At 40.9% G+C, this 25,635-nt stretch overlaps 1 pseudogene; it reads right to left on the reverse strand.

Moving 5' to 3' along the window:
- Nucleotides 1–235: 235 nt before the first annotated feature.
- LOC125405092 (ubiquitin-conjugating enzyme E2 variant 2-like) lies at nt 236–20,336 on the reverse strand (annotated as a pseudogene).
- Nucleotides 20,337–25,635: the final 5,299 nt, after the last annotated feature.

The raw sequence follows: 25,635 nt of genomic DNA on the forward strand, positions 1-25,635 counted from the left end.
ACGTATAATGACAGTGCTTTGTGAAGAGGAAGAAAAATTGTGCTGTACTTCTCTTGCAACCTCAAAGAATAATAGGTGTGCATATATTAAATATAATCTTACAACTGTCAGGGTCATGTTTACCAGCTGGAATCCTTCTACATAATGTGTGGGCAGTTTGCATGGTGATATTCAATCAAGACATTAGCACAAGTACAAGGCTGTTGATTTAAGACAAGTTTGAGGTCCACTAAAATTAGTTGTATGTCTGTCCTTCTGGTGGCTGTGAAAACTTCATATTTCCTTTGGGGATTATTAAATGGGAATTGTTATTATTAGATGGTTTAGCTCTTAGACAAATTTTTTAAAAAATTTAAAAAATTTTTAGGGTTGTTATTGAGCTATACATTTTTCTCCACTCGGCTCTCTTCCTTCCCTTTCCTCTTCTACTCTCTCCCATAACACCATGATACCAAAGCTCCCAATTTACTCAGGAGAACTTGTCTTTTCTGCCTTCCTCTTTAGATTCATGTATGTCACTCTTAGGGTCCGCTTTGGTGTCTAGGTTCTCTGGAGTTGTGGACTGTAGGCTGGTTTTCTTTGCTTTATGTCTAAAAGCCACTTATGAGTGAATACATATGATATTTGTCTTTCTGGGTCTGGGTTACCTCACTCAATATGATGTTTTCTAGATTCATCCATTTGGCTGCAAATTTCAACATATTATTTTTTTGCCACTATGCAGCACTCTGTTATGTAAATGTACCACATTTTCCTTTTTTATTCTTCGATTGAGGGGCATCTAGGCTGTTTCCAGGTTCTGGTTTTTACAAATAATGATGTTATGAATGTAGTTGAGCACATGTCCTTATTACCATAAGGATTGAGCCTCTTTTGGGTATATTCCCAACAGTGGTATTGCTGGGTCTTGAGGTAGATTGTCTCCTAATTTCCTGAAAAATCATCCTACTGATTTCTTAAGTAACTGTACAAGTTTGCACTCCCACCAGCAATGGAGGAGTGTTCCCTTTACCCCACATCCTCTCTAGCATAAGCTGTCATCATGTTTTTCATCTTGACCTTTCTGACAGGTGATGGAATCTCAGAGTTGCTTTGATTTGCATTTCTCTGATGGCTGAGAATGTTGAGCATTTCCTTAAGTGTCTTTCAGCCATTTTAGATTCATCCGTTGAGAGCTCTTTATTTAGGTCTGTACCCCATTTTTTAAATTGGATTATGTGATCTTTTGAAGTCAAGTTCCTTGGGGATCAGTCCTCTGTCTGATGTGTGGTTGGAGAAGATCTTTTCCCATTCTGTAGGCTGTTGACTGTGTCCTTTGTTTTACAGAAGCTTCTCAGTTTCAGGAGGTGCCATTTATTAATTGTTGCTCTCAGTGTTTGTGCTTCTGGAAGCAGTCTCCTGCGCCAATGCGTTCAAGTGTACTTCCCACTCTCTCTTCTGTGAGGTTCAGAGTGGTTGGTTATATGTAGAGGTATTTGATCTATTTGGACTTGAGTTTTGTGCATGGTGATTGATTTGGATCTATTTTCATTCTTCTACATGTTAATATCCAGTTATTCCAGCACCATTTATTGAATGTGCTTTCTTTTCTCAAATTTAAATTCTTTGCTTTTTTGTCAAAAATCAGTTGTTTGTAGGTGTGTGTGTTGATATCCATGTCTTCGACTCAGTTTCATTGTTCCTCCTGTCTGTTTCTATGCAAATACCAGGCTGTTTTCATTCATGAAGGTCTGTAGTAGAGTTTGAAGTCAGAGATTGTAATGCCTCCAGAAGTTCCTTTATTGTACAGGATTGTTTTGGCTCTGCTGGGGTTTTTGTTTTTCCCTATGAAACTGAGTATTGTTCTTTGAAGGTCTGTGAATTATTCTGCTGGGAATTTAATGAACATTGCATTGAATCTGTAGATTGCTTTGGCAAGACTGCCATTTTTACTATGTTAATTCTACCTTCCCAAGAGCATGGGAGATCTTTCCATTTTCTGGTGTCTTCTTCAATTTCTTTCTTCAAAGATTTAAAGTTTTTGTCATATAGGCCTTCCACTTGTTAAGTTAGAGTTACTCCAAGACATTTTATGTTATTTGTGGCTATTGTGAATGGTGATGTTTCTCTGATTTCTTTCTCAACCCATTTATCATCTGTGTGCAGGAGGGCTACTGATATATTTCTTTTAGTTTATCTTGTATCCTGCTACATTACTTAAAGTGTTTATGAGTTGTAGGAGTTCCCTGGTAGAATTTTTGGAGTCTCTTATGTAAACTATCATATCATCTGCAAATAGTGAGAGTTTGACTTCTTCTTTTCTGATTTGTATCCTCTTGATCTCCTTTCGTTGTCTGATTGCTCTAGCTAGAACCTCAAGAACTATATTGAATAGATATGGAGAGAGTGGACAACCTTGTCTTGTTCCTGATTTCAGTAAGATTGCTGTGAGTTTCTCTTCATTTTGTTTGATGTTGGCTGTTTTCTTGCTGTATATTGCCTTTTTATGTTTAGGTATATTCCTTGTATCCCTGCACTCTCCAAGACTTTTATCTTGAAGGCATGTTGAATTTTGTCGAACGTTTTTTCAGCATCTAATGAGATGATTGTCTGTTTTTTCTTTCAGTTTGTTTATATTGTGGATTACATTTAATATGTTTCATAACATTTCATATGTTGAACCATTCCTGCATTTATGGTATGAAATTTACTTGATCATTGAGGATGATTTCCCTGACATATTCTTGAATTCAGTTTGCCAGTATTTTATTGAGTATTTATGCATCAATGTTCATTCATGAGATTGGTCTGTAATTCTCATTCTTAGTGGTGTCTTTGTGTGTTTGGGGAATCAGGGTAACTGTAACCTTGTAAAAAGAGTTTGGCAGTGTTTCTTCTGTTTCGATTGTATAGAATAATTTGAGGAGTATTGGTATTAGTTCTTCTTTGAAAATCTTGTAGAATTCTGCACTGAAACTATCTGGTCCTGGGCTTTTTTTGTTTGGGAGACATTTGATGACTGTTTCTATTCCCTTATCAATTACAGGCCTATTTAATTTGTTTATCTGGTCTTGATTTAATTTTGGTAAGTGATATTTATCCAGAAAGTTGTACATTTCCTTTAAGTTTTCCAATTTTGTAGAGCACAGGTTTTTGAAATATGACTTGATGATTTTCTGAATTTCTTCCGTGTTTGTTGTTATGTCCCCCTTTTTGTTTCTGATTTTGCTAATTTGGATGTTCTCTTTCTGCCTTTCGTTTAGTTTGGATGAAGGTTTGTCTATTTTGTTGATTTTCTTGAAGAACCAACTCTTTGTCTCATTGATTCTTTGTATTGTTTTCTTTGTTTCTATTTTGTAGCTTTCAGCTTTCAATTTGATTATTTCCTGTTATCTAGTCCTCATGGGTGAGTTTGCTTCCTTTTGTTCCAGAGTTTTCAGGTATTCTGTTAACTTGCTAGTGTGGGGTGTTTCCAGCTTCTTAATGTAGGCATTTAGCACTCTGAACTTTCCTCTTTACACTGCTTTCCTCGAGTCCCTTAAGTTTGGGTTTGTTATGTGGTCATTTTTGTTGAACCGTAGGAAGTCTTTAATTTCTTTCTTATTTCTTCCATGACCATTGGTGATTCAGGTAAACATTATTTAATTTCCATGTGTTTGTGGGCTTTCTGAAACTAGTGTTGGTGTTGAATTCTAACTTTGAGCTATTGTGATCTGATAAGACTCATGGGCTTATTATGAATTTTTGTATCTATTGAGATTTGCTTTGTTAGCAAGTATGTGATCAGTTTTTGAGGATGTTAAATGTGGTTCTGAGAAGAAGGTACATTATTTTATGTTTGGATGGAATGTTCTGTAGATGTCTGTTAAGAACATTTGGGTCATAACATCTGTTTGGTCCCTTATTTCTCTGTTAAGTTTCTGTCTGACTGACCTGTGCAGTGATGAGAGTGGAGTGTTGAAGTCTCCCACTATTAGTATGTGAGGCTTCATGTGTGATTTAAGTTTTAGTACTATTTCTTTTACATATGAGAGTGCCCTTGTATTTAGGGCATAGATGTTCAGTACTGAGATTTTTTTCTTGATGGGTTTTTTCTGTGACAAATATGAAATGTCCTTCTTTGTCTCATTTGATTGATCTTAGTTTCAAGTCTATTTTGTTAGATATTATGATAGTTACCCCAAGTTGTTTCTTAGGTTCATTTGATTGGAAATTTTTTTCCCAACCCTTTTCTCTGAGGTGATGTCTGTCTTTGAGGTTGAGGTGCTTCTCTTGTATGCAGCAGAAGGATGGATTCTGTTTTTGAATCCAATCTGTTGGCCTATGTCTTCTTATAGGTGAGTTGAGTTCATTTACATTAAGGGATATTAATTACCAGTGATTGTTAGTTCCTGTCATTTTAGTTTTTGTTGTAGGTGGTGTTATTGTGTGTGTTTTTCCCTTTTTGGGGGGTTTGTTACTGTGAGATCATCTATTGTCTGTGTTTTTGTTGGTATAGCTGACTTCCTTGGGTTGGAGTTTTCCTTCTAGTACTTTGTGTAGGGCTAGATTTGTTGACTAGGTATTGTTTACATCTGGTTTTCTCATGGAATATCTTGTTTCCTTGGAGAACAACTTTAATGCTATAGGAATTTTGCCCTTTTGCTAACACTGGTATGGTTTGTGCACTCACTGTTCCATTGGGATTATTGATTTCATTCATATTAATTTTTGCTACAAGTTTAACTGACAGGGAGCTTCTGTGTCTTTAGATCCACATTTTACTTTCAGGCTATATATTCTGTTTTCATAGTTTGTCATTGGTGGCCCAATAATCATGCCTGGCCACCTTGTAAGTGTCATGGTCCCAGCTAACTGCACCATCACCTACTCCTTTCTGACCTTCAAGTTCTTCCAACAAGCAAAAATTCTGAAGAACTTTAACTCCTGTGGAGACCACTATCTTCTCCTGCTGCTGGACTCAGCTGCCTCCACTTTTTATGAAAGTTCTCTGTTTGATGTGTTTGCCCTTTGGTTGATAATCAGTTTTATTTCTGTATTCCTTAATGTCTGCAGTTCTTCACAAATTCTGGAAACTTGCCCTTTAGCTGAAGTATAATGTAAAGATTCTTTCATGTTCTGTGGGCTGTCTTTGTGCTCCGACCATAAGTTTGGTGTGCAAACACCGAGTATGTTTAGTATAATCCCATGTGCTGTTTTTGGGGCTGCTTCTTGTGCTATTGATGTTCTATTCGAAAAGTTCTTGCCTACCCCAAGGTCTTGAAGAGTCTTTTCAGTTTTCTTCTAGAAGTCTCAGTGTTTCAGATTTTAAGTTAAGACTGTTGATCCATTTTGAATTGATTTCTGTACAAGGTGAAAGATCTGAATTGAATTTCATTTATCTGCCAGTAGATCCCAGTTTTGCCAGAACCATCTGTTAAATGGGCAATCTTTTTACCCAATATATGCTTTTGCTGCCATTGTAAAACAAAACAAAACAAAACAAAAACAAAAACAAAAACAAGTGGTCATGCATTTATTTTATTTCTGGGCCCTCTTTTCTATTTCACTGGTCTCTGTTTCTGTTCTTATGCCAGCACCAGGCAGTTTTTAGCTCTATAACTCTGAAGTGTAATTTGAGGTCAAGGATTGTCATATTTCTAGCAACAATCTTACTACTTATGGTTACTTTGGATATTGATGGTCCTTTGTAGATCCATATAAATTTTTGATTTTTTTTCTAAACCTGTAAAATATGATGTTGAAATTTTCAAATGTATTTCATTAAACCTGTAGATTAAATGTGATTGTATATCCATTTTCATACTATTAAGTCTGCCAGTCAAGGAACATGGAATGTTTTCCCATCACATCGTATTGTCTGTGATTTCCTTTTTCCACATCTTGCAGTTCTCATTGTAGTGGTTTTTCTATTCTTTGGTTAGGAATACTACTAAATATTTACACTTTTTAGAGTTATTTTGGTTGTAACCCTAGCCTTTAATGGTTGAGCCATCTCTCTAGTCCAATTTGGAGCTATTTTGAATGGGATAATTCTTTAAATTTCTTTCTCTGAGTATGTATTGTTGGTACATATGAAGGCATATGTATGTATGTATGTATCTAGTTGTATCCTGAGATTTTATTGTGTATGTTGATTAACACATTAAAGAAACCTCGAATAGCGCCCAAATTTGTCAATATCACATTAAGGAATTGCTGCGCACCGCGCCCCCGTGTCTGCGCTCTGTGCGCGCTAGAACCCAGTTCGCAAGCTTCGGGCAAGGGGCTGGAGGTTGAGAACACACACGCAGAGACAAACCGACATACACAGAGACAGACCGACACACAGACCTCCAAACGCTGGTTCAGAAAGCCCCCTTTATTAACACCATGTAGGCTTAAATACACTGTAGCCAATGGCCAACAGGCAAAAATCCCATCCTCTGATCCTCTAAACTAGGCACAGTTTCTAGTAACTTTAATTAGAAGATTCTAGGAGGGAAGAGCAGCTGAAGGCCAGGACTCATTAGTCCCGACATCCAGCTGAAGGCCAGGACTCATTAATCCCAACAAGGAATCACAAAAAAAAAAAAATGACTTTCTTTTGTAGTAGTTTGATTAAGAATGAGCCAAAATTTAAATTCTCCACACCCCTCCCTGTGCATCCCACCTATCTGTAGTTTGTGGTTATTGTCCTATCTATAGTCTGTCTGTTGTATGTGTTTGATCGATCCTTGTTGCCGGTCCTGCTGTGCTTTTCCCTAACAGAGGAAAACAGCATGGAAGACACATAGTACAGAAAAGAGCACGAAACTCTTCACTGAAATCCTTAATGGGGAAGATGGTACTTATCTGACACCAACCGATGTACAATGTCACTCCAAATCTTAAGCAGATGTTATCAAACTAAATTCACGTGTTGCTTCCAACAGTTAAGGTATTTGTTTTAAGATTGTACACACACGCACATACACACACACTATTCTGGGTTAGTGCATGAAAGAAGAGTATGTAATTTAATATTAAAGCTGTGCACTGAGCTAAGGTTGTAAAAATTGATTGCATAGAAAATCTAAGACACAGTAAACTTCATTACACTATTCTTACAAATGCAGATTGACCTTCAATAGGCTGAATACACAGCAGAATAGCAATTATATATAGTCTTATCTTGAGGCACGCCATTGACTTGGTGGCAATGTCTGGGTACAGTTCAATCTTTTTGAGGGCAAAGGCAGTTTCAGAAAACTGTAGGTTATATAAATGTTTACTAGGTGCAAGGGTTTTCCAGTAGATCCTATGAGTCTTTTAAGTAAAGAATCATGTCATTTGCCAATAGAGTAGTTGGATGGCTTATCCCCTTTCCTCTTTTCTCTTGCCTAACTTCTATTGCTAATACTTTGAACACTGTCATGTACAAGAGGAGAGAAAGCACCATTGTCTTGTTCCTGATTTTAGAGGAAGTAATCTCAGTTTAGCTCTGTTTCCTGTAATATTGACTGTAGGTTTGTTCTGTACAGCCTTTATGATTCTGAGGCATGTGCCATCTGTTCCAGAAGTCTGCAAATTCTTACCACAGAGGCATGTTAAACTTCATCGCTGCCTTTTCAGCATCAGTTGAGATGACCATGAGAGCTCTGTCCTTCAGTTTGTTTATACATTGCACTGTTGATTTATGTATGCTGGATCAGTTTTGCTCTTTTGGATGAAGTCCACTTAGTTGTAATGTCTAATATTTTCACACGTTTCTGAATCCAGCTTGCAAGTGTTTTGTTGAAAAGTCTTGCATCTTTGTTCATCAGAGTAACGGTTGATGTTTCCTTTGTTGATGTGTCTTTTCCTGGTTTTGATAGACTATTACTCTGCTTCATAGGATGAGTTTAGTAATTTTCCTCCACTTTCTGATTGTGGAAGAAGTTAAGAAGGATTGGTATGAGATCTTCCTTCAAAGTCTGATAGACTTCAGCAGCGACAGAGGCTGCTTTTGACGACAGCTTGACTACACTGCTAATAATAAGTCTATTTAAGTTACCTACATCTTCTTGGCTTAACTTTGAGATGCTGTATGAGTTTAGAAATTCTTCTATTTCTTCTGAGTTTCCAGCTTTTTAGAATTTAAGTTTTCATTGTGATCTCTAGTAATGTTCTGTATTTCATGGGAGTCTGTGCTATAATAGCATCCTTTTGTCTCTAATTTTGTCAGGTTGTCTCTTCTCATTTTCTCTTTTTGTCAGATGACTAAGGGTTTGTCAATATTATTAAATTTATTTTTTTAAAAAGACAACTTTTTGGGTTGATTTTGTGTATAATTCTTTTAATCTGTTTCATTAATTTCTTGCCTAATCTTTTATTTACTATTAATAATCTACTATTTCTCGCTATCTACTGTGTTTGGAATTAGGAGCTTGTTTTGTAAATCCTCGAAATGCATCATTAGGTTGTTTATTGGGTGCCTCTAAGGATTTTTTTCTTTGTTTGTTTTTGTTTTTTAATATGAGCACTTCCCACTGTAACCCTTCCTCTTCAGGCCTGCCCTGGCTTCATCCCTGAGGTTCTGATATGACGTGTTTTCATTATCATCTTGTCTCTAGCAATTGTAAAATTTCCTCTTTGATTTGTTGGATGATTTACTATTTATTCAAATATATGTTAGTTAGTCTCTAAGTATTTTTATGTTTTCTGTATTTTCTCATTGTTAATTTTTAGCTTTACTTTATTAAGGTCTAATAAAGCACAAGTAATTATCTCAATTTGCATAATTTATTTTATATCTGGAGACTTGGTTTCTGTCCTATCATATGATCAATTTTGCTAAAAGTCCCTTGTGATGCTGAGAAAATATATATTCCTTATCTGTTGGGTGGAGTACTCTATATCTATAAAGTTTGTCTCTGGTGTCAATAAGTTCTGCAGTCTCTTTTCCTGTTTTTAGCTTGGAGAAGCCATCTAAATATGAGCGGGAAACCCCCATGATCAGCATGTCTGACCTCTGTGGTCTGTCAGTGCCTTAGCATTTGCTTTAAGTTGCCAGGGGCTCCGATATTTGATGCATAAATGTTCACAACTGATATATTTTCATAATTAACTGTCCCTTTTAATAATATACAACCCCTTTTTAGCTCTTCTAATTGATATTGGTTTGAAGTTTACTTTGTCTGATACAAAGATAGCTGTATTTGCTTGTTTATGTTTTCCATTTGCCTAGTAGTATTTTTTCCATCATTTAATATTAAATTTTCCAGATAACTTTGTAGCTAAGTGTGTTTCTTGGAGATAGCATACAGTTGGTTCTTATATCTCATCCAATCCATTTGTCTGTGTCATTTTAGTGGTGAGATGAGGCCATTTGCATTTAAAGTTGTTATAAAGAGGTTGTTATTTCATATAAGTTTATTAGGTGACATTTTGTTTTATTGAATTATTGATATTTCCTGGTTTTTTTCCTTGTATTTGGTTTGAGGGTTTTCTGAGTGTTGGACATGGCTGGATTTTCCCTAAGTCTAGTTTGTTTTTTCACTGTGTACATAAGATGTACACTTTCATAGTCACATGAAGCAGTCCTTCCTTTTCCTCCGTATAAAATATTCAATTAGGAATTTTCTGCAAGGCTCTCTTGGTCATCATGAATAGTCTTAATTTGTGCTTGTCTTTAAATACCTCTATTTCCCCATCAGTTCTGAAGGACAAGCTTGTAGGGAACAGAATTCTTGGCCACAGTTGTTTACTTTCAGAGCTTGGAATGTTTCTTTCCATATTCTCCCAGCTTTATGGTTGCTGATGAAAACTCTGGGGTAATGCTGACATTTCTGCGGTATTCTGGGAGTTGACCCTTTTCCATGCTGCTTTTAGGATTATTTCTATACTTTGTATTTTTCACATCCTAATTATAATACGTCATGGAGAGTTTCTTATTTGGTCACATCTATTTGGAGTTCTGTGTGCCTCTTGTATTTGGATGCCTGATTTTTCCATAAACTTATGGTATTTCTCTGCTATAATTTAACTAGCCTATCTATTCCTTCTATAATTTAATTTTACCTCTACTCCTTCTATACCTTAAATTGTCAGGTTTGACCCCTTGAATGCATCCCAGACTTCTTGAAAATCTCACTCATGCTTCTTTTCCCCCCTTATATATGTCTGTCTGTATTAGCATCTTAACTCTATCCTTCATCAGTCTGTCTATATTAGTATCTGAACTTTATCCTCCATCCCCGAAATTCATTCTTCTGCATGGTCTTGTCCATTAACTTTTTAAAAATTTGATTGACCATCTCTTCCATTTCAAATCTTTCTGTTTGCTTCTTTTCAATGTTTCTACTGCCTCACAAAGTGCTCGCTGGTCCCTCTGGAACCAGAGGTCTGGTCCTCTGAATTCTTGCCTTTTTGGTCATAAGCTTCAGTCTTTAAAGGCTGAGCCACCTCTCCAGTCTGGTCCTCTGCTTTCTTAAAGTAGGCATTTGCAACTATAAACTTTTATTCCATAGGTTTTGTTAGGTTATGTTTTTATTACCATTAAATTCTGGAGATGACTTCTCCAAAGAGCCATTCAGTGTTCAATAGTTTGTTCTTTAAAACCCACAATTTTGTGTATGTTCTGGGATTTCTCTTACTGTCGGCTTAGTTGTAATCAGAAAAAAAATAAGGTGTTATTTCAGTTTTTCTATATTTGTTAAGATTTGCACTATATCCTAAAAGATGATCTATTTTAGAGAAAGTTCCATGGGCTGCTGGAAAAAAAGTATATTCTACAGTATTTGGATAAGGTATTCTGTAGATAGACAGTCTATAAGTCCATCCAGTCTAAGATGTAGTTCAGACAACCCTATGTTTATATTTTGTTGGGATCATCTGTTGATTGGGGAGAATGAGGTATTGAAGTTACCCACTATGATTTTGCTGGGTCAACCTGGGATTCTATATATGGTATTATTTATTTTATGAAGTTGGAGACACTCATATTGGGCATATATGTTTAAAATAGTAATGTCTTCTTAGGGTTTATTGTTCCCTTAATCAATATGAAATGACTATCTTCATTTTCTTCCCAGCAGCTTTGGTGTGAAGTCAGGTATCTCAGTGGTGAAACCTGCTTGCTTCCTAGGTTCAATGGCTTAGAATATCTTTACAGCCTTTCACCCAAAGCTGAGATATACTTTGTGAAGACAACACATAGATGGTTTGAAACTACTAATATTTATAATTATTGTTGAAAGTGGTGTACAGATTCCTTTTATTCTGTTTATTTTGTAAGAGTTGTATTGATTTCCTTTATCTCTTGCTTAGAGCCCTGTTCCAGCATGACTCTTGTTCTTCCCTGTGGCCTTCTTCACAGGGAGACTCATTTGTTCCTTAGTCTATAGAGTTCTTTCAAGTGTCCTCCGTAGAACTGGATTTGTGGTCATAAATTCCTTTGGCCTGTTTTTATCATGGACATTTCTTATTTTTCCTCTAAGTGTGGCAGATAGTTTTGCTGGGTATAGTAGATTAGGTTGACAGTTGTTGTCCTCTTCCATAGCTTTAAATAGAGCATTTCAGGACCTGCTGAGTTTCAAAGACTTAGTTATGGAATCTGATGTGACTTGTGTTTCTCTCTTGCCACTTTCAACATATCATTTTTGTTCTCTATATTTAGTATTTGAGGTGGTTAATCTTGGTTGTAAATTTTGCTGGGCATCCCTATGAGGGTTTTTTTTAAATCAGAGCATTTGAGGTAGAAAGACCCACTCTGAATTTAGCTATACCTTCTAGGGGCAGCCCACATCCAATGATGCAGAAGAGAGCTCTTGCCATTTGCCTGCTTGCTGTTCCTCTGACAAGTTTGTCTATCCTTTATTCAATCCAATGTCCTCAGGATTACAATGAAGATTGAAGACTAGGAGCTCTCCAGAAATCCTCCAGGCCTCCAGGACCAGATTGGGAGTGCTGAGACATCCAGCTTCATGTACTGAACACCTACTGGATCCTCAGTCTTGCCATTGTGAGATACCGCTGTTGGACCACCTGGACCACATACTGTGAGTCAGTCTGATAAGCTTCATTTATTCTATCAATTCTATCCTTTAGAGACTGTTTTCATTATAATACGGGGAAGGAAGGATGTTTTCTGGTCTTGTTTGTTTAGTGTCCAAAATGTCTCCCATACCTGAATTGGCTTCTTGATTCCTAACTCTGGAAAATTTTATGCTTTAATTCTTTTGAAAATGTTTTCTATATCATTAGAATGAGCTTGTTCTCCATTTTCTATGTCCTTAACACATGCAGTTTGTCTTTGCAGAGCTTCCTGTATATTTTGGCAATCCCACCAGTCATTCTTTTTGGTCCTTTAATTTATTGGACTGTTTCTGTGGCCAATCAAGTCTTCAGACTCAGACATCCTGCCTCCTCCTTGACCCATGTTTTTACTGAGATGGTCTCCTCCCCCCAGGTTTTTCGTGGTTTCACCTCTCCCCCCCAGGATTTCCATGGTTTATTATACTTTGTTTTTAGGATCTCAGATGAATTTGCTTCAGTGTTTTCCATCTCTTTATGGAAGTCCTCTTCGGTATCATCCTCTGCCTTCCTTCTCTTACTCGGCTGTTTGTTGTGTCTTTGAACATACTTACGATTGTCACCTGAGTTCTCTATCTGGGATTTAATTATGCTGTCTTAGCTTCCTGTGTTTCTTCAGTTCATGCAATGAGATTTATGACTCTGATGCTACTTCTTTACTTGGTTTAACTTTTTCAGCTGTATTTTTTAAGTTGCAGTACCTGCATTGTTCTAATGGGATTTGAAGGTGGTAATTCAGGAAGTAATTCTGCAGTCTGGAGCCCCCGGTGCCTGGCATAGTAAATGATACAATATCCCTTCAGCAGGGTATTAATTTAGGAAGTAATTCTGCAGCCAGGAGCCCCCAGTGCCTGCTGTAGTCAGCAGTACAATATTCCCTGAGCAGGGTATTAACTGGGGAGTATTCACAGATGTTTGACATTGTCACAGTCGTTAATTAATACAGTGACCTCTTAGACATCAAAAAGGCTGGAGGAGGCTGGGAGTGCTGGCACACACCCTTAATCCCAGTATTCAGAAAGCGGAAGAAGGTGGGTCTCTGTGAGTTTAAGGCTAGCATGGTCTATGTAATAAGTTCCAGGATAGCCAAGGCTATGTAGAGAAGTCTCAAAAAAAAGACTGGAGAATAAACAATCAAGGATAGTATAGAATATGCACAGATTTTAGTTAAGATTAGGAGTGGGAGGGGATGGGTAAGTAAAAATAAGGATTAAGCCAACCTTGAAAAGATGGGGTGGGTAGCAACACGGATTAAGTATTAGATCAACTTTGAAGAAAAGAGAAAAAAATCAAAGTGGGTAAAGTAGCTGAGAGATGAGAGCTGGGTACTGTTGGGTCTACAGATTTGTGTGGTTGTTGAGTTATACAAGGTGAAAACTAAGAATTAAAAGGAAGAACTAGAGGAATCTCACTGGTTAGAGCATTGACTGCTCTTTCAAAGAACCTGGGTTCAATTCCTACAGCCACATGGTAACTCACAACCATCTGGAGCACTAGTCCCAGGGATCAGATGCCGTCTCCTGGCCTCTGCAGGGACCAAGCACACACCGTGTACAGACATACGCGCAGGCAAAAGCTCACAGAGAAAAAAATAAATAAAATAACAAGATTTAAAATATTTGAAAGAAGTAAAAGGAGGAGGCCATACAGACAAGGAAAGAAGGAAAGGAAAAGAACTGGGAGTGTGAGAGCTGAGAGAGGAATAAAGAATATCGTCTAGCAGGCAGGGAGAGAACCATGAGCATCATCCCAAAGTAACCGAGTGACGCATGAATGAAAGCAAAACCATCAGGAGACAGCTCTGCAAAGGCAGAAGGGAAATTCATTAAAACTAAAAGCTAAAAGCATACCTGCAGGATGAATACTGACACAGCTCTCCTGAGTTGAAAGATGACATTCGCAAATCCCTCTGGAACTAGTTGGTTCCATGTGGTGCTGTACGGCCAGAGGGAAATGAGAGCCATTGGCCTCTCCAACCTGAGTTCTCTGGGGATCTCTGGGACTCTGGGAGCTGGAGGCCTGCTTTCCTGGGTGGTTTCTGGCCTGGAGCTGTCCTCTGGACCCTTGGCATTCTCCTGTCCTATGGTGTTCCCTGATTTCTTCTGCTTTCATTGCCCTGAAATGTTCTCTGGCCCCCTGTTGTTTAATTTGTGGGTACTTTATATATTCTGGGTATTGATCCCTGTCAGAATTGTACCTGGCAGAGATCGTCTTCCCTCACAGCTGTCTCTTCTCTGTGGTAATTGTTTCCTTTGCTGTGGGGAGCTTTTGGGTTTGATACAAGTCCATTTGTCAATTCCTGCTATTATTCCCCGAGCAGTTGGAGTCAGTTCAGAAAGCAGTCATTCATCTATACTGAGTCTAGAGGTGTTTCCCACAGTAGCTTCAGAGTTTCAGGTTTACGTTAAAGTCTGCAATACCTTTTGATTTGGGTGCAGAGTAAGAAACGGGCTTTATAATTCTGCCTGCAAATATCCAGTATTCCTAGCTCGCATGCTGAAAGACTGCCTTTCCCCTAATGACTTTGTCCCTTTCATAAGAAACCAGGAGCTTAGCAGGTAAGTGACAACTTAGCAGGTAAGGCACTGGCTGTGCAAACACTATGTCTTGAGTCTGGTGCTCATGAATGGCGGTGTGTGCATAGAATCCCAGTGCTGGTACTCAGAGACAGAGGACTCTGCAGGGCTCTCTGGCTAGCCAGCCTTGCACAACTGGTGAGCCCCAGGTCCCAGTGAGAGATTCTATCTCAAAACAAGGTGGTGGCTCCTGAGGAATCACATCCAAGATTGACTTCTGGTTTCCACAAGCATATGGACATATATACATGGGCACACACACACACTCTCTCACATACACACATGCACACAGGCACACATACCACATGCACATGCACCCTCACTCATGAAAGAATTAAATAGTTGTCACGGTGAGGATTCATTTCTAGGTCCTCTATCCCATCCTGTGGTCTGTAGGGTTTTTTTTGTGATGGTACCATGACATCTTTGTTACTATAACCTGATATTGTAATATGAGATCAGACATTGATATCTTTCCTTTGTTTCTCTTTTTTTAAAAAATAAACACCCATTTATTTAAACTCAGTGATAAGTTTATAGACGGTTTTCGGTGCCTACCCAGTTCTTTTATTCTTTATTGTTTTATTCAGCCACACATTTTTGTCTGCTCCCTTCCCTTCCTCCCCCACTCCTCTTCTACCCTGTCTCATGGTCCCCATGCTTCCAATATACTCAGGAGATCTTGTCATTTTTCTCCTGCCTATGTAGTTTCATGTATGTCTCTCTTAAGGTCCTCTTTATTGTCTATGTTCTCTGGTGTTGTGGCCTGTAGGCTAGTTTTTCTTTGCTTTATACCTAAAAGCCACTTATGAGTGAGTACGTATTATATTTACCTTTCTGTGTCTGGGTTACCTCATTTATTATGGTTTTTTTTCTAGATCCATCCATTTGCCTGCAAGTTTCAACTTGCCATTATTTTTTACTGCTGAGTAGTACTCCATTGTGTACATGAACTTCATTTTCTTTATTCATTCTTCAGGTGAGTGGCATCTAGGTTGTTTTCAGGTTCTGGCTATTATGAATAATGCTACTATGAACATAGTTGAGCACATGTCCTTGGGGTATGATTGAGCATCCTTTGGGTATATACCCAATGGTGGTATTGCTGAGTCTTGAGGTAGATTGTTTCCTAATTTTCTTAAAATTTGTGATACTGATTTTAAAAGCAGCTGTACAAGTTTGCATGCCCACCAGCAATGCAGGAGTGTTCCCTTTACCCCATATCCTCTCCAGCATAAGTTGTCATCAGTGTATTTGATCTTAACCATTCTTACAGGTGTGAGATGGAATCTCAGAGTTATTTAGATTTGCATTGCTCTGATGGCTAAGGATGTTGAGCATTTCCTTAAGTGTCCTTCAGCTCTTTGAGATTCATCTGTTGAGAGTTCTCTGTTTAAGTCTGTACCCCATTTTTTATTGGATTATTTGTTGTTTTGATGTCAAGTTTCTTGAGTTCTTTGTATATTTTGGAGATTAATCCTCAGTCCAGTGTGGGGTTGATGAAGATGTTTTCCCATCCTTAGGACGCCTTTGCTGCTCTTTTGTTCAGGATTGCTTTTTCAAATTCTGGATCTTTTGTGATTCATTTTACCTTAATATTTATTTTTCTAGTTCTGGGAAGAATATCTTTGGAATAGTGGTGTATATATTATTGAGTCTATAGATCCTTTTTGCTTCATCCTATAGTCATTTTCATAGTGCTAAAATTTTTATATTATTTTCTTTTTATGTGCATGGGTGTTTTCTCTCAGTATAACACCTATATGTGCTCAGTGTCTGTGGAGGTGAGAAGTGGGTGTTGGATCCCCTGAATGTAATGCCAGACTCTTTCTGAATTTTTTGTTTAATATAGGCTCTTAAAACTATAAATTTTCTTTTTATAATTGTCTTCAGTGGTTCCCAAGTTATGGGCAAGTCTTTTTCACTTTCATTTAATTCTTCATTGGTCCACCATCACTCAAACTTATGTTGTTCAATCTCCCCATGTTATTTTATTATTGAATTCTGATTATATTCCATTATGGTTTGATAAAGTACAAGAAACTATTTCAGGCTTTTTGTTTGGTTTTTTGCATTTATTAAGACTTTTCTTTGTGGCCTAAAATATGAGAATTTCATAGAAGTTTTTAGGAACTTCTGAGACAAATGTACGTTCCTTCACTGCTCAGCAAAATAGTCTGTGAACAGCAAATGTCTTTTAAATTCATTTGGTGTCTGCTGATGTCTAACTCTGTAGTTTCTTTATTGCTTATTTTCTCTGGGTGATCAACTTTCTGATGAGGGCAGGGGACTGAGATCTCAAACTGTTATTGTGTCTGGGCCCATCTGCTCCTGTATGTCCAGTGATGCTTGTTTTGTGGACTCAGATGCCCCGCTACAGCCCTATCACCCTGAATATGCCTAATCTTGTCTGAAGTTTGGCATGCCAACAGTCAGTGTGCACATGCTTACGACCTCATGGACTGTCCCCAGCATTACTACCCGGTGTCTTCTGTTTTCTGTCTGGCACAATTGTCACTCACATCACAGACAGCAGATGTCCTCTTCACTATCCCTCGCGTCTCCCCCAATGTTTTCTTCCTCAGCTTCCCTCCTTTGTCTAGGGCTCTGTCTCTTAGCAGCCTGCACTTCCTACCTATGCAGATCTGCATCTGAGAACAAATCTAAATCAAAGTAAGTCTGGGTCCACAGGGGTTCCTGGCGTTGTCCAGTGAAAGTGGAGTTTTGGGGACCTGGAGACAGATGGACAGGGTTCTTTTTTCTTCCTAACCAAGAGATCTGACTACCAGTCCCCTTCCAAACAAGTCCCCAGGCTCTTACCGATGAACAATACTGGATTTCAGGGCACACTTTCTCAGGGTCTTCTTGCTGAATGGCACAGGTCTCTCCTATCTCAAGCTCTACTTTCACAGGAACCAACTGTATGCTTAGGTGCCCCCTTGTTTATTGCTCACAGCCTCAGTAGGGGGATTCTCTTCCCTCCCCACTGTTTTGTTTAGCACCCTATGCTAGGCACCCATTGCTAGGTGCCAAGCAAAACATTTATATATTTAATATATAATTATTAATATATTTTTATATTATATAAATGTACACACTATATATATATATATATATATATATATATATATATATATATATATATATATATATATATACCCAAAGTTGAGTATTTCTGGACTTTGAGTGGCCTCTGTCTATGGGTTTTTTCTCTGTTCCCTTTCCACAATTCCCACTTCTCTCTGCAGCCACACACCTGCCGTTTTGTTTTGGCTTTGCGGCAACCTGGGCAAGCGTTAGGTGTCCCACCTCTCATCTTCCCTGGAGTTGTTGGTTTTGAGAGTTTCAAGTCCTGTGTCTAAAGATGCTGTTCTGGGTTTTGACAACCATCCTCAGGTAACAACTCTGAAATTCTTCCTACCATTGGATACAGAATTTTCCTCACTGCCCTCTGCCTCTGCCTTTGTTCTTTGCTGTTTCCCTTATGATGCCTCTGCATGTTGGTTTCTTTAAATTTAACATGGTTGTGTCTTCTAAGCTTGAACTTGCATGCTACTTCCTTTTACCAAATTTGGGGATGCTCAATAGGTGAAGGTGCTTAGTACACACTGACAAAGGAGCCAATGGACTCTTGCTGATTGTCACCTGACCTCCTCACGTGTAATGTCACACACACACACACACAGACAAGCGTGCATGCACACAAAATAAATAAATGTAATAGATTTTCTAATATTATAATATAATTTCATCATTTCCCCCTTCCCTTTTCTTCCTCTAAATCCTCCCACATACTTCTTGCTCTCTTTCAATTCATGACCTCTTTTTCAATAATTGTTATATACTTCTACGTGTGTGTGTGTGTGTGTGTGTGTGTGTGTGTGTATTCCTATCTCTCAGTACATAACTATAATCTACTCAGTCTGTATAACGTTAGCTGCATGTATGTTTTCAGGACTGACCATTTGGCACTGGATATCCAATTGGTGTGTTCCTCCCTGGGAAAGACTATTTCTTCAGCTCTCTGCATTTCACCATGCCTGTCTAAACATGATCTGATCAAAGGCAACAACAACAGACAAGCTAACATGGATGGGGAAACCTCATAAGGACTCAGCCCTACATAAAGAAATTTTAAAGAAAAATTTGGACAGGAGAGATGGCTCAGCAATTCATGGTATGTCCTGCTCTGGCAGAAGTCCCAGCTGCCCTGCCAGGCAGCTCACAACCACCTATAACTCCAACTCCAGGGGATCCAACACCTCTGACCTCTGCAGGACTTGTACTTACATAGAAACATAGAGATAAACATAATTAAAAACAGAAAAATAGAAAAAAAATTTAAGAAAAAAGAAAAATATTTTTCTGCATCGATCTCTTTCAGGGACAAGGATGAACAATCCAGCACTGTCCCGTAAGGCCCCGAGCCGCCCACCTCCTAACACATTTTGTTTTCCTCCCTGTTCAGTCCCTCAGACTGAACCATTTCTGTGGCCCTTGAACCAGCTTACTGACTCAGCCCTCCATCTTCTTCATTCTGCTGTGACCCTACTGCGGGTCCTTATTCCAGATACTGTCTCCCCACACCCTTCAGTTCTAGAACTTTGATCTAACTGGTTTCTAACTAGCCCTTGATTTGGATAATAATTTTTAATTTACAAACATTTTCAAGATTAATACTGTTCATTTCCACCTGCCCCTCACCCCAGCACTTCCTCTCTGACACTAACGCCCACGTCACGGTACACTAAGGATGACCTGATGACCGTGGGGACCCTGCAGAGACCGCACCAGCTCTTGCACACTCATGCCTTTTACTTTTGTCGCTGGCCCTGGAGCCACATCACATTCAGCGGCTTCTCTTGTACAGCGTTTCCTCCTTTGTTTTCTCTTTGATGTTTCCATTTATATCAAAATTTTCAATGTTGCCTAAGTAAGGATTGCACAGACAGCTGATTTCCAGTCTTCACTAATGTCTGCATGGAGGCCACCTCATGGCCGCTTGGCTACCACTGTGTTTGTTTCCTTGTCTTGTTGTTTGGTGTTTTCATTTCGTCCATTGATTTTCTTCTTGATAGGCTGAATAATATTTTTTCCTCCTGGATGTTTGTCTGTGTTGTATAAGAAGAATGGGTAAATGGTAAAACCATTTGGAGAGCGTACATTTTCTCTTCTTCCTCCTGCCCACTCTGCACTCTTCCTGTCCGTCCCCCTCCCCCTCCACCCTTCTCCCTCCTTTTCTTGCTCCTTCTTCTTTTGTCCTTACCCCCTTCTTCTCTCCCACCCTTCTGCCTACTCCTCTTCTTCTTCCTTTAGCAATCTACAACCAGTCCTGCCTCATTCACACAGCACGCTCCGGGTATCTTCCTATAGAAGCTCACTCCGGCATCAGAGTCTGACGGAGCTCTTTGTGTCTCTCGGAGACTAGCCTGGCCTTGAGTGATGGTGAGTGCTGTTGCTCAGACCTTTGACCTCCAAGTGCTTTGGCATTGCATTTTGGACAGGAAGAACAGGGTTCTTCTGCTAGAAGAGCACAGAGCAGCTGGAGCATCTTCAGGGGCAAAGCTCGGGCAGCCTGCTCGTCCCTTGTACATCAGTTTCTCTTCCCACTGCTGTGGCAAAGGCAACCTAAAAGTCAAAGGGTTTGTTTGGCTTACAGTTTAAAGGAACACCGTCCATTACGGCAGAACGCTGCAGCCGTAGGAGCTTGGGCATCTGATGCAACTGCAGCGGCACCAGGAAGCCCATTTTCTGGTTTTTAGACAGCTCAGGACCACAGCCCAGGATCTGGTTTCACCACATTCAGGGTGGGTGTTCCCTCCTCCCTGGAAACACTCTCATTGTATGTTTCCATGGTAACTCAAAGTCCAGTTAAGCTGACAATGAAGATTGACCATCATACCTCAGTTTCCTCCTTCAGTTTAGTGGCATTTTTAGGCAATTGGTTTTTGTATTTGTTGAGGGTTCACATTTGTTTCTGGTTTTTCAACAGTCACTGACACTATGCTCGGCCCTTGCAGATGCTTACTATTTTCTCCAGTGCCAAGAAAAAGGGTTGGGTTGTGAATGATGGACTCATTGGGGCAAAAGTCACATGGCAGGATGGGGAGGAGCCTCGAGCGGGTGCAGAAAGGTGCCCTGGCGCACCTTAACTATGCACTACATAGAACCAGTGGCTTCTGTGTGTGAAAAGGGGTTCCAGGTACATAGGTGAGTGGAGACCGCTTCTGATGCAGCTGGGCTCCTTCACGGATATGGATTCTGCTGAACTCTTTGCTCGGAACTCCATGAAGGCTTCTACAGCTCTCCAATTCTGGCTCAGCTCCCGCTACACTCCACCTCCCAGCTCACCGCTTTCCTTCATCCCACTCTGCTTTTCAATGATGGGGCCTCGGTGCTGTCCCACCAGCCTGTCATTGCCTTTCCCAGCTACACATGCATTTCTTCTGTCTGCATGAATTTTCCCTATCTTTTGCTCCATTAAAACTTGCATCTCTGTACTCTTAGCTCAATTAGCTGCCCCTTAAAAATAAGTGTGTGTGTGTGTGTGTGTGTGTGTGTGTGTGTGTGTGTTGTATGTGGATGAGCACATGTGTCATGGGGAGCATGTGGAGCTCAGAAGCAGCTTCATGCCGTCGGTCATCTCCTTCCTTCTTGACGTGTGCTCAAGAGACCAGACTTGGCTTATCTGGCTTGCACAGGAAGTACCTTTGCCCACTGAGCCGTCTTTCCAGCCCACCAGCTGTCTGCTCTTTGAATGATGTCTCCAAAATGTCCTCATTGCATCACCTGCCAAGGTTTTGGGGAGGCTGTCGCAGTCTTTAGTGTCTTCGTTTGTGTGACAATTTGATGAAGACCTCCCTCCCCCACAGCTAGGCCATGGCCATCATGAAGCTGGAGATTATCTTTTCACCATTGCCTCTTGGCATCTGACTGAGGAGGAGTAAGACGCATGCTTGTTGGATGGATAAACATAAATGCATTCAAAGGTGAGGAGAGAGATGATGTAGCCCTCTCTGCTGTCCCCACATCTGCCAGCTATTTATTTATAGCGTGGGAGGAAATGGGACCATGATGTCTCCCAACCACAGAAGGATGTGATGTCTTCCTTTGGGGGTCTCAAGGAGCCGTGTGTGGCTGTCTTGTTTGGAGTTCCCAGGGCTGAGTGACAGCTGATTGGAGCAAGCAGAGCAAAGGGACAGAGGTGGGTCGTCTGGGAAGGGAGGAAGCTGAGACCCAGGCCCTGGCCTCTGTCCCTCTGGGCTCTTTCCTCCCTGCCTCAGAAATGTATCTCTGGGCAAGAATAGTTAAACATTTAGCCAGTGCATAATGGATGCATAATGGAGAAGGAAGCCACATCACTGGTCAAATGCTCAGCCATTCCAGGAGGGAGCCCTCGAGATGTCCTCCTGGCTCAGGTGGGGCCTTGACTGAAAGGGTGTCCCATTCAGCCCAACAACTCTCGGTGGGGAACAGAACAGGTGTGTTCTGTGTTAGAGGGTACTGCAACAGATCACCAGGCATGCCACACAAGTGGAAGACTTGGAGGAAACTCCAAGTCTCAAAGTTACCAAGACAAGAGTGTTGGTCTAAGTTCTGCTGGCTTCATAGCCCATGCACTGTTCCCAGACCAGCCAACTTTCCCGGCAGAGTAGCCCAGAGCCCATTCCTATTTATTTATTCTTTGTATGTGTGTGTTTATGTTCAGGTACACATGTGCATGTATGCATGTGGAGGCCAGAGGTCAACCTCAGATTTTGTGCCTCAGGATCTGTCTTCTTGTTTGTGTTTTGAGACAGGGTCTCTGCTGGTCCAGGGCTTGCTGTTTAGGTTAGGGTCTGAGAACAGCTCCTGTCCCCACCCCTAGAACTGGGATGGCAAGCAAGTCACCTTGCTGGCTTTTTATGTGGGTTCTGGGGATCAAACTCAGGTCCTCCTGATTGTGTTGCAAGCACTTCACCAAGTGAACCATCTCCCCAGCCCCTACACAAATATGTATTATTTTTATTGTAATAAAAATATACACAACATAAAACTGACCATCTTGCTCAGCTTTACGTGTCAATACCTACCTCCCACCTCCAGAATGCCATTAATCCTGTTCAACAAAACACCATCAAACTAGTTCTCTCTCTTTGCTTCCCTCAGCCCTGAAAACACCCTTCTTGTTTCACCCTTGAACCCGTCAGTGGGATGGTAACCGGCTTATTTCACATGGCAGAATGGGCCCAAGGTTCATCCACATTGTTGCTTGGGCCTGGGCTGCCCTCCTCTCTCAGGACCACGCCACACACATTGTAGATGTTTGCATTTCCTCCCTCGTCCCTCCACACCTGCTACACTCACTCCTGTGTTTAGCAACTGCGAATAACACAGCCACAACCATGGCCTACACACATCTCTCCGAGACCCTTGCCTTCGCTTCTCGGAAGATGTCCTCAGAAGGAGAACTGCTGTGTCATGGGATAATCATACTTCAACTTTTGGAAGAGCAGCAGGCTGTTTCCCCAGTGCTCACGCCACACGACATACCAGCCCGCGTGACGGCTCCAATTTCCCTCCAGCCTCATCAACATTCATTATCTCCTGGGTTCCTTGCATAGCAGCCGCCCTAATGGGTGTGAGCTTGTATCTCGCTGTAATTTTGTCTTGCATTTTTCTAACCATTAGTCACGTTGAACATCTTTTCATGCGCTCATTAGCCGTTTGTGTATCTTCTTAGGAAAAATGTCTATTCAACTCCTTCACCCATTTTTGAATTAGGCTGTTTTCTGTTGTTACTGTTTGCTAAAGGCTTTGTTGTTGCTGCTGCCTTTGAGATGAGCTCGCCCTTTGTAGCCTGACCTGGCCCCCAGCTCATGATTCTCCTATCTCAGTCTCCCAAGTAGCTTAAATTATAGGTGCCTGCCATTGTGCTCACCTAAATTGGTCTGTCTCGCTTTGGGGGAATGAGAATGGGAAGAAGAACCAGGGCTTTGTGTCTGCTAGACAAGGCTCCGCTACATAATTTGAGTTATAGGTGCTTAAGTATTCTGGGTCAGTCCCTTATTAGATATGTAATTTACAAATGTTTTTCTCCTTTATATTCAGTTAATGTGTTTTGGATATGTCTGCTTGAGTGTGTGTATGTGTTTAAGCACACCTGTGGGGAGAGGCACATGGAGGGCAAAAAGCGGCTTTGGGTATCATCCTCTATTTCCATTGTCTCTTTGGAGAAAGATGGAGTCTCTCACTGAACCCAGAACTCAGGGGCTGGGCAACATGAGCTGACCAGCAAGCCCCAGGGCTCCTTCTGTCTAAAGCTCCCAATGTTGACTATATTTGTACATGGAGCTGGCGATGACCTATGGGTCTCTTCCTTGTGTCAGGTAGTTTCATGTTTCAGCCGTAGCTCCAGCCGTAGGAGTCCTTTGGGACACACGACATTTTAGGATTTTCACCAACTATAATTTTCTTTTCTCTTTTCTCATCATTGTTGTTGTTGTCAGTGCTATTGAGGTCACATCCCAGACATCACTACCAAACAATGCCACGAGGCTTTTGTAGGGCTTTTGTACTTTATGGATGCAAAAACTGAGGTGCAGAGCCCAGGATCACACGCATAGAGCATCCTGAGTATTTGCTCATTAGTGAGTGTCTTGGAAGCGCCATCTCTGGCCATACACAGTCTGGTCCACTGGACTCACCTCTCACGTGCAGTTTTTGGGATGCTACCTGTATGCGGTGGGACAAATGGCAGAGGGGACAAATGACAGAGGGTATGAGATCAGATCTTGGTGTGCATGGAGTATCCTGGGTCTTCTGTCCCTCGCTCCGCACTCAAGCATCAGGGATCTGTGTAACCTTGGGTCTCTGTAGACACTGGGTAGGACAAGATCATAGCATATAGCCAAGGGCCTGGCTGTCTAGCAAGCTGAAAACTGCTGGTGACATGTTAGCCATTCTTGTGATGGCTCATGGTACCCTATGGTTAGGATAATGCCAGTCTCTGAGGTAAGCCCTAGGATTTACGTTCTCCCCAGGCAGCCCCCCCACCCCGGAATCCTCCAGCCTCCAGCAAGGCAGTTTTGTCTTCTTTTGACAACTGATTTCTAAGGTTCAAGATGGGAAGACACTCCCGAGAGAGGGGTCTGTGGTCCAGGGTGTTTACATGCAGGTGGGGCCTACTGCTGGTGAGTGAGGGAGCAAGCTGGAGTCCCATGCCGTTAAGTGGCATAGTGGACTAGGCGTGGGTGTGAATCTCACAGAGATTCATCCAGACCATGACAGAAAAGGAATCATGACAAACAAGGAAAGGTTCGTGGGATGGAATGAAGGTTCATCCTCCCCCCTCATTACCCCAGAGCAGGGCAAGGCCAGCCGACAAGAACAGAGACTTCTGGCTGGAGGCACCTTTTGTTCTGACAGCAGACTGGGGAATAAGAAGCAGGCTTCTGAGCCTTTTGAGTTGGGAGGTTTGATTTTGCTTTTCTGACTACAGCATCCTCCCTGGATTGATCTCAAAAAAACCCTCAGGACCACAGCACGGCCCAAAGGCAGCCAAAATGGCCTTCAGATCAGACATGCATATGGACAAGTCCTCTCCTCTAAGGATGGTGGGGTTTGCACCTGTCCTCTCTGCCAGTCCCCCTAGCAGTAGCTGGACCACAAACCCCAAGCCTCTTGGAGTAGAGAAAGTTCTGGGCTCTGGAGGACCAGCCTGGAGGCAGCCCCCCTTCATCTGAGTCCTATCTTGGTGTTTCACAGCAAGACCAGTGTGGGGGCGGAGGCTGGAGTGAGCCAGCTGCAGGGCTTGTCTTCCGAGAGCTCAGAGGATGACAGTACCCCACATGTGCGTGGGGCTGGTACTTTTCCAAGGGCTTTTAAACGCATTATCTTGTTGGAGGCTCATTTGAGGCAAGGACTCAGAACAGACTGGAAAACAACTCATTTACCGAGTCCTGAATGGAGAGGAAGCTGAACGCAGCGTGTATTTTTGCTGGATCTCAAACCAAAACAACCTTTTGTTAAAGAACAAACAAATAAACAAAAATGCTCAATGCTAATT

This window comes from Myodes glareolus, chromosome 10 (genome assembly GCF_982192425.1).
Source record: "Myodes glareolus chromosome 10, mMyoGla1.1, whole genome shotgun sequence".
Classification (NCBI taxonomy): domain Eukaryota; kingdom Metazoa; phylum Chordata; class Mammalia; order Rodentia; family Cricetidae; genus Myodes; species Myodes glareolus.